Raw genomic sequence first — 9,892 nt, forward strand, 5'->3', positions numbered from 1 at the left:
AAGAATGTCCACAAAAGCTTTATTTGTAACAACCAAAAGCTGGACACAACCAAAGGCTCATCGACAACAATATGGATAAATTGTGATATGTCATATAATGGAATGATTGCACAGCAGAGAAAAAGAACGAAGTATCGCCATATAGAACACTATACCTGGATGAATCTCAAAGGCAGTGATGAGAAGAAGAAGACAAACACACAAATACTCTCTATCTATCTCTCCATATATATAAAACAAACAGGCAGAGCCAATTTATGGAGGCTGGCAAAGCAGTTACCTTTGGGGAGAAACTGCCTAGGAGACAGCGTAAGGGATCCTGTCTTAAATGTGGTTTGCGGTTACCTGATCCTGATAAACATGTAAAAAGTTGTCAGGGTTTACGCACTTGATGTAAGTTATAACTCAATTAAAAGATAAGAAACTATATTAAAATTAAAAAATAAAGTAACTGATGTGTTATCACAAATTCCAAAACAGCAATCTATGCTCTGCTCCCCCCCCCCCCCCACGTTCTAACTCATCTGCCTCCTTTTGGATCCGTGCCAGGATGGCGTCTGACAGGCGCCATTAGCATATGATGAGAGGAAATGTGCAAAGCAAGCAGACAGCACGGCAGCTGGGAGCACCTCACCTTGTGAGAGGAACAGACCGGGACCTTCCTTTTGTAGTTTCCTTCGCTGTTGATAGGAAAGGTGAGCGTGTGCCCGTGAAAGATGGTGGGATAGAATTTCTCCCTGACTTTATCCTCACCTTCTAGCTCCTAGTCAAAGAAAACCCACCCTTGAAGCTCCAACACCCACGCTCTCATTTCTACCTGTTTAACTCGCTGAGGGCATGTGGTACAGTACCCATCGTGCCTCTGTTCTGTTTGTCTTAATTAATTAATTTATTTTTATTTATTTTATTATTATTTTTTTTGTATTTTTCTGAAGCTGGAAACGAGGAGGCAGTCAGACACCCGCATGCGCCCGACCGGGATCCACCCGGCACGCCCACCAGGGGGCGATGTTCTGCCCATCAGGGGCATTGCTCTGTCGCGACCAGAGCCACTCTAGCGCCTGGGGCAGAGGCCAAGGAGCCATCCCCAGCGCCCGGGCCATCTTTTGCTCCAACGGAGCCTTGGCTGCGGGAGGGGAAGAGAGACAGAGAGGAAGGAGAGGAGGAGGGGTGGAGAAGCAGATGGGCGCTTCTCTTGTGTGCCCTGGTCGGGAATCGAACCCGGGACTCCTGCACGCCAGGCTGATGCTCTACCGTTGAGCCAACCGGCCAGGGCCAATTAATTTATTTTTTAAAAGATTTTATTTATTCATTATAGAGAGGGGGGAGAGAGAGAGAGAGAGAGAGAGAGAGGGAGAGAGAAGGGAAGAGGAGCAGGAAGCATCAACTCCCACATGTGCCTTGACCAGGCAAGCCCAGGGTTTTGCACCGGCAACCTCAGCGTTTCCAGGTCGACGCTTTATCCACTGCACCACCACAGGTCAGACCCTCCTGTTTCTGTCTTTGTCACCTATTTTACCCTTCTCACCTCATTCTCCATGTCCTCTTATCTTTCTACTTCTTTTTCTACCTCCCCCACCTCTCTGGGATTCCCTCTCTCTTCTCCATCTTCCCGCTCATTTCTTTTTTTTTTTTTTAATAAATTTTTTTAAATTTTTTATTTATTCATTTTAGAGAGGCGAGGAAGAGACAGAGAGAGAGAGAGAGAAGGGGGGGAGGAGCTGGAAGCATCAACTCCCATATGTGCCTTGACCAGGCAAGCCCAGGGTTTCGAACCAGCAACCTCAGCATTTCCAGGTCGATGCTTTATCCCCTGCGCCACCACAGGTCAGGCCCCACTCATTTCTTTCATCGAGAATGTGCAAGAGAGATCTAAGGATTTCCTACAGCATTCTGAATTATTTAATTTTTAAAAGGGATTTGGAAAAAGCTAGGCTTGGTTTTAGAAAACACCATTCCCGTGAAGGTAAACTCACGTGTACATTATTATGTAGGAATTTGATTTTTAAACTACAGGTTGTTGCTGTAAAGTTATAGAAACAGCCTGTTGGAATTGTAGTATGGTGGACTTGCCAATGTCTCCTCAGGAAAACCATTTCCAGCAACACTGTTAAGTTCTGAAGAGGTTTACTCAAAGTAAAAGTTGCATAAAATTTCCAAATGACCTCAATATATGTATGGAGGAACTTACAAAATACCTAGTAATAGAAAAGCAGTTATGGGAGATTTGTTTCATTTATACTTCATGACCCACGGAAAAAGGACTAGGAGTGGTGTGGGTGGAGGGAGGGGTGAAGCTCCCCTAGGGAAGGGTTGGACTGGATAAATGACAGCTGTGTGCAGGGACTAGGCAAGATGGAGCTGGGGGGGTGCGGTGTGTGGTGGTGGCAGGAGGCTAATGATTGCCTCGCCTTCAATCCCATCGTCATTCCTTCCTTCTTCCCTCCCTTCTTCCTTTCTTCCCTCCTTCCCTTCTTTTTTTTATTTATTTTAGCAAGAGAGAGACAGAGACAGAGACAGAAAAAGACAATAGGAAGGGAGAGAGATAAGAAGCGTCAACCCGTGGTTGCATCCCTTTAGTTCAGGGGTTGGGAACCTTTTTGGCTGAGAGAGCCATGAATGCCACATATTTTAAAATGTAATTCCATGAGAGCCATACAACAACCTGTGTACCTTACGCATTATCCAATAAAAATTTGGTGTTGTCCTGGAGGACAGCTGTGATTGGCTCCAGCCACCCACAACCATGAACATGAGCGGTAGGAAATGAATGGATTTAATACATGAGAATGTTTTATATATATATATATATATTTTTTTTTTTTTTTTTTTTTTTTTTTTTCCTTCCATTTTTTCTGAAGCTGGAAACAGGGAGGCAGTCAGACTCCCGCATGCGCCTGACCGGGATCCACCCAGCATGCCCACCAGGGGGCGATGCTCTGCCCATCTGGGGCATCGCTCTGCTGCATCCAGAGCCATTCTAGCGCCTGAGGCAGAGGCCACAGAGCCATCCACAGCACCTGGGCCAACTTTGCTCCAATGGAGCCTTGGCTGCAGGAGGGGAAGAGAGAGACAGAGAGGAAGGAGAGGGGGAGGGGTGGAGAAGCAGATGGGCGCTTCTCCTGTGTGCCCTGGCCGGGAATCAAACCCGGGACTCCTGCATGGCAGGCTGATGCTCTACCGCTGAGCCAACTGGCCAGGGCTGTTTTATATTTTTAACGTTACTATTTTTTTTTATTAAAAATTTGTCTGCGAGCCAGATGCAGACATTAAAAGAGCCACATCGGCTCATGAGCCATAGGTTCCCGACCCCTGCTTTAGTTGTTCATTAATTCTCATATGTGCCTTGACTAGGGGGCTCCAGCTGAGTCAGTGACCTCTTGCTCAAGCCAGTGACCTTGGGTTTCAAGTCAATGACCTTTGGGCTCAAGCCAGTGACCATATCATGTGGATGATCCCACATGGAAGCCAGCCAGCAACCCCACACTCAAACTGATGAGCCTGAACTCAAGCTGGAGACCTCAGGGTTTCAAAAGTGGGACCTCATGTCCCAGGTTGACACTCTATCCACTGCGCCACCACTGGTTGGGTCCAGCCTTTTTTTTTTTTTTTTTTTACAGATCTTGCCTCAGGTTTACTTGTACAAATAGCACAGGACACCAGCCTCAGGCAGAAAGCCAGGGGCACAGCAATCCTTCCCTCCTCATACAGCAGGCAGAGGCCCTGCTCTGGCGCCTTCATGAGGGCTGGGCACCTCTGGGAGTCTGAGCCTGAGCCAAGCTGAAGCCAGAGCTGCAGCCTCAGCTTGGGCCTTGGTTTGAGCCTTGGCCTTGGGATTTCTTTCACGTAACACTGAAATACTAGTGTTTCTTTGAAGAGGCAGTATGACGTAGCGTTTGAGAGCATAGATTTTGGAGCCAGCTTTTGGAGTTCAAATCCTGGCTCTACCAATACTAAGCATGTAACATTAGGAAAGTTATTTAATCTCCACTTACCACCGCCATCTGTGGAGGGGAAACGATAACAGAATTGTGAGGATGAAATGAGTCAAAATACTGGCATTACATTTGGCATAGTCTGTGGAAGGATTTGATACAGTTCGGTATGGAGCCACTACCACCTTTAAGTGGTGGAGTAGAGGACTGGCTGCTGTTATGGTTCCCCATGGCTGTTGTAAAGCCAGTAGCCACGGCCACCATCACAGAAGCCTGGCCCATGCAGGTTTGCATTAGATTTGGACAGTCTGTAATGAAACAATGGAGCCAAGAACTGGTGGGCCATTACCTTTAATCTAGCTTGCACCCGGTGGGCAAGTAAAAACACACACTGGGCTCCAAAACCCACTCATTCAGTGCTCACAAAGCTACTGACTTATCTGAGTTTTCCTAAGATCAAAGATTTCTACCTCACCAGTCTTATTCACCTCTGTTCCCCATCTCCTTCTCTGCACAAACTCTGCACAAACGGCTTCTCAATTGGCATTCTGCCATTTTGCTGCTTCTCCTCTTCGCCATGTGGCCTTTCTCTGCTCTCTCCTCTAATACTAATCTCAGGAACCGAGAGAGAGCAAGCTCCCGGTCTGCCCCACTTTATAGTGTAGAAACCAAAACCTTTAATTTAATATACAAACAAGGAAGTCTCTGATACAGAGTCACTTATCTAAGGCATAATGGGATTCCTCATGAGAGTGCACCACCCCACATCAAAAAGGGTGGGAAAGGCTTAGTCCCAAAACCAAGCCCCAGGCTACAAGGATCCTGTTTGCCCACAGCCCGCCCACAACACACATTAATATAATCACGCCCATCCCAAGCAAGAAGGGCAACCAATACCATCACCTGGGTGAAGGGCTTCCACGTGGGCAGCGCCATCTTTAACAAAGTGAGCATAATATATTTTAACTGCCCAACAGCTGTCCTTTTGGGGACCATAGGCTGGCTGACTTTTACAGCCATGTGTGAGGAAACCAAGAGCTCTGTGGAAGAGGCTTCCTGGGACCTGCAAACCGAGCAGTGGAAGGAGCTGGAGGAGACATGGGATAAACAGATGCTGACCCTGGAGCTGGAGGAAGCGCTGGAGGAGGAGGCTGACCAGGTTCGCGAGATTCGCTTGGAAATGGAGCAGCTGTTGGGGAAGGAATTACAGGTTCGTGAGTTGCAGCATGCCCTGGACGTTGTGGAGAGCCAGCAGCTGCGGGAGGCCGGGGCTGAGACTGGAGCTGGGGCTGCAAGACCTGCGGAGAAGAAGGCGGCGGTGGCTCAGGGCTCGATTTTGGCAGCAGAAGCTGGTGTTTCTGGTTCCTCTTTGGAGGATGAGGAGAATCGAGCTGGAGTTGTGATCTGCAGTCTCCAGAAGATGAGAGCCCAGCAGCAAGGAGTACCTGCTATGCCCCTGGTAGGTCTGCGATCTTGGGACATAGGTGTGAATGCCATCATGCTGTCCAGAGCAGAGATGGAAATGCTGACTGCCAATGCCACGTGCTCCTCCCTGGGACAGTGTAAGACCTGCAGGATGGCAGGGATGGGGGGGGGGGGAGCTGCGGCCCCATGTGTGTGGACTGATTCCTGGACTACGACCGGAGTGGGCACTGGCTCCTTTGTGGATGGACTTATGGAATTTGGACAATGTGAAATACCCTGATGGGGGTGGAGGGGACAGCTTTGCTGGAGGCCCTCCCCCTGCCCCGGGAAGCTTTTCCCATGGCTAGAAAGAAGTCCGAGGAAATTTTGTGCTTTGGGCTAAGTGCTCAGAGACTGGTGAAATGTACCTTTGTAATTGTTAAAACTGTATGATTTGTGCTGTTGTAATTTGTGTAATATGCCTAATTTCCTTGTGCTGGAATACCTGTGTTTTAGATTGTAAGTGAGCAAAAGGGGTGGATTGTTGGTCAAATAAGTTTGTAAATATGATATATAGGTTTTCTCACTTATAGTTTGCATTGGGTGTGGGGGACAGGCTGTAAGCAGGCAAGGTGGTTATAGCCTAAGGCTTAGTTTTAAAACTAAGCTTTTCCCCACACCCTTAACTGATTGCATGATGTGGAGTGTTGCACTCTTATGAGGAATCCCATTATGTCTCAGATAAGTGACTTTGTATCAGAGACTTCCTTGTTTGTATATTGGATTAAAGGTTTTGATTTCTACACTATAAAATGGGGCAGACTGGGAGCTTGCTCTCTTGGTTCCTGAGATTAGCATTAGAGAGGAGAGCAGAGAAAGGCCACATGGAAGAGAGGAGAAGCAGCCAAGATGGTGGAGTTCTGAAGGAGAAGCCAGTTTGCGCAGTTTGTGCAGGGAGAAGGAGATGGGGAACAGAGGTGAATAAGGCTGGTGAGGTACAAACCTTTGATTCTAGGAAACTCAGATAAGTCAGTGGCTTTGGGAGCCCTGAATGGAAAGGGAAGCGTTTTCCCACTGTGTGTATTTCTTGCCTGTCAGGTGTGAGCTAGGATAAAGATGATGGCCCACCAGTTCTTGGCTTCATTGTTTCATTACCATCTGTCCGAATCCAATGTGAACCTGAATGGGCTAGGTGGCTGTGATGGTGGCCGTGGCTACTGGCTTTACACACACTGTTTAGCAGATACTACATTCTTGTTGTTTTTGTTTGTTTGTGAGAGAGAGGAAGGGAGAGAGAGAGAGGAGCATAAACTTGTTGCTCCACTTAGTTGTGCATCTATTGATTGCTTCTCATATGTGCCCTGACTAGGGATCTAGCTGGCAAGCTCAGGATCCAGACACTGATCCTGGGATCCTCAGGATCGGGTCAGCAACCTCAGGCTCAAGTCAGCAACCTTGGAATTAAGCCAGCGACCCTAGGATCGAGCAAGCGACTCCGGGATTGAGCTGGTGACCTTGGCTTTCAAACTGGCTACCTCAGTGCTCCTGGTTGACAATCCACCACGTCAACACTGGTCAGGCTATAACATATTTTTTAAGGTTCAGAATTTATGAAATTAAATATCAGTGAAAAAAAACTTTCACACATTTCAAGTTTAAAAGTTATAAACACAACCATCAAGTAGAGTATATATATTTATAAGTGGTATTTTATTATTCTAAAATGATAAAAATAAAAATCATCATGAAAAATTGAACACAAAATAACAATTTCAGCTTTAAAAGCATGAAACATCAAAAAACAAAATGTTCCAATGATATTGTTGTTCACTTATGAGTATATTTTGTGCAAATCTTCCCAGTTGCTGAAAAGTGTTCTCTGTATGACTTGAGGGAAGAGTAAGAGATCAATAGTTATAAGCTATTTCCAAATATTTTCTCTGAATCCGTCTTCACATTATACAATTTTTTGGTTGCTTTATATCTTAAAAAAAATCTTTTAAGGAGAACTCCTTTGTGTACTTTTTCAGAAACTGCAATCATTTTCTTGACTCTGAGTTATAGTTTTTGTCTGAATTGCTTTATCTCCATTGCTTTTGTCAAGTATAGCTGGAGAGTTTGGCAGTTATGTCAATTTCAATAGCATAACGTTCACATTCTGTTTGTTCAAAAGCCTTTAAAATCAAGACTCATTCTTGTGAGTCTCTACCAACTAGTTTTTTTCTCTTGAACATTATAGAACATAAAAAAGAAGGCATGAAAGATCATTTACTCCATTTGAAAATTAATATAGTGTCTAACTTTCTAAATACTCCTCAAGATGTGAACGTTTCAGATTTTAGGAACACTCTGGTGGCAGCATTATGCCAACAAAAATACTGGAAAATAAATATATCAAAACACCAAAAAGTGGGATTGCAGTCTATACTCATGAGCATCAAAAACCTGCTCTAATTGTTTGTATCCATCAGGGAGAGTCTCATATTGGTTAGATGACAGTGTCAGACCTTCTTGTTTTTTTTTTAAGCCTCTCTGCAGCCATCTGTTCTGACAGCCCAGCAAGCTGCTGAAAAAGAATCCTGCTCATGGACTCAAATTCCATTCGGTTTCTTGCCTTTCAGTTTTTGAGATTCAGTGTGCAATCTCAAAGTAGGACACAAGGGGGAGCAATCATGCTCCCGTCGACCATGGTCAGTAAGTTATGTTCTCACAGCGGTGGGATCATAGAGGGATAAGTCAGTTATCACAGAGAGGTTAAAAAATGGCCAACAACCACCCCTCATGAAAAAATTTTTAGAGGAAAATATAAAATAACCAACTTAGGGTTTCTTAAAATTAGGAACATAATTAGGAGCCTAAACCTTTATTTACTGAACATTGTTCAACACATGACAATTATTAGTATTCCGTTTCATATTATGGCCAGTTTTTAGAAAGGAAAAAAGAAATAAAGAGAGCGTGGAATAAGAAACCAAAGGGAAGGGGAAAGAGAAGGAACAAGAAGAGACAGGAAAGACATCAGCAGGGGGAGGAAGGGTGATAACAATATAAGAGTCAGAATCCTGGCGGGGGGTGGGGGGGGGGGAAGAGGTCAAAGTCTAGAATAATAGTTCACTTTTTTCTTATTGTCCATTTTGAGAATATGAGTAACTAGAGGCCTTTCCTCATACAATGGACATATTTCTATTATATTCAAGGGATCCATGAACTATAGGTTAAGAACTCCTGGTCTAAACAGGGCTATAGAAAAACAGAAACAAAGAGAAACATGCAGAGAGAGGAAGATGGAGAGATGGACAGAAAGAGCCACAAAGAAAGAGAGGGAGCAGCAGAGAGAAGGGCTGACACTGCTTCCACCCCTCTCATTCACCTAGACCAGTGTAGTCAACCTGGTCCCTACCGCCCACTATGGGGCGTTCCAGCTTTCATGATAGGCAGTAGTGGAGCAATCAAAGTATAAATAAAAAGATAGATTTAACTATAGTAAGTTGTTTTATAAAGATTTATTCTGCCAAGCTTAGTGAAAATCCAACATAAAGTACCTGGTAAGTCATTATTATTATATGCTTTAACTTGCTGTAACTCTGCTTTATAAATTTTATAAAGTAAAGTTACTTCCCTACTTTATAAATCACCATTACTGTGGAACCGGTGGGCAGTTAGAAAATTGTACTACTAGCAGAGATACAAAAGTGGGCGGTAGTATAAAAAGGTTGACTACCCCTGACCTAGACTAAAGCTGGGCTAAACTTGCATTCCTTAGTGCTGTTTAATCTCCCCATCCCTTCTTTTCTCGCCTCCAACTGCACAGCCCTTGTTAAAGGGAGCATGGTGGTCTTAAAACTTATTGATATGAGCCATGCCAGAGTAACATCAAAAGGAAACCCACACTGCTGGATTATATCTTTGTAAATCATTTACCTCTTAAGGCCCCTGACTCTCCTTCATACAATGAAGGGATTCATGTAGATGAAAACATTTTTTTTTAATCAATATGTCAGCTCAGAAGTTGTCTAGGAGTCAGGAGAAGAAGTCCTAGGTGGCAGGGACAGCAATGAAGGCTGCCCCAAAGCAAGCTGAGGCGTTTTTCCCTTATCTGTGGGCTATAGAATCGGGAAGGAATGAAATAAGCCTCCCCTTTCTGCACTTCTGTGTAGTGTGGTCTTAGGATCATGATTATTTTTTTTATTGATGAGAGAGAAAGAAAGAGAGAGAGGGAGAGAGAGAGAGAGAGAGAGAGAGAGGAACATTGATCCGTTCCTGTATGTGCCCTGACCAGGGATTGAACCGATAACTTTCGCATTTCTGGAAGACTGAGTTATCTGGCTATCTGGGCAGGGCGTGTGGTCTTATGATTAAAGAAGGTGGCTATCTATATTAAAACCATCAACCTAAAGTATCTAAATCTGATCTTTGCTCTAGGTCTCTTCCCTTTCCTTGGAGTTTCAGCTGGGGATGGCCCAGGAAAGCATTTTGGAGTTGTGGACCATTCATTCATTCCAACTCATTTTCCACCTTGATTTTTAATTCCAAATACATACACTAGACTCTAG

The 9,892-nt window shown here is 44.7% G+C and overlaps 1 non-coding gene across 1 annotated transcript; it reads right to left on the minus strand.

Annotated features, from left to right (window-relative positions):
- Positions 1-3,127: 3,127 nt before the first annotated feature.
- On the minus strand, positions 3,128-3,203 carry TRNAG-GCC (transfer RNA glycine (anticodon GCC)). Its single transcript has one exon. It is a non-coding gene; the product is annotated as a tRNA-Gly (tRNA).
- Positions 3,204-9,892: the final 6,689 nt, after the last annotated feature.

This window comes from Saccopteryx leptura, chromosome 1 (assembly GCF_036850995.1).
Source record: "Saccopteryx leptura isolate mSacLep1 chromosome 1, mSacLep1_pri_phased_curated, whole genome shotgun sequence".
In the NCBI taxonomy this organism is placed as follows: domain Eukaryota; kingdom Metazoa; phylum Chordata; class Mammalia; order Chiroptera; family Emballonuridae; genus Saccopteryx; species Saccopteryx leptura.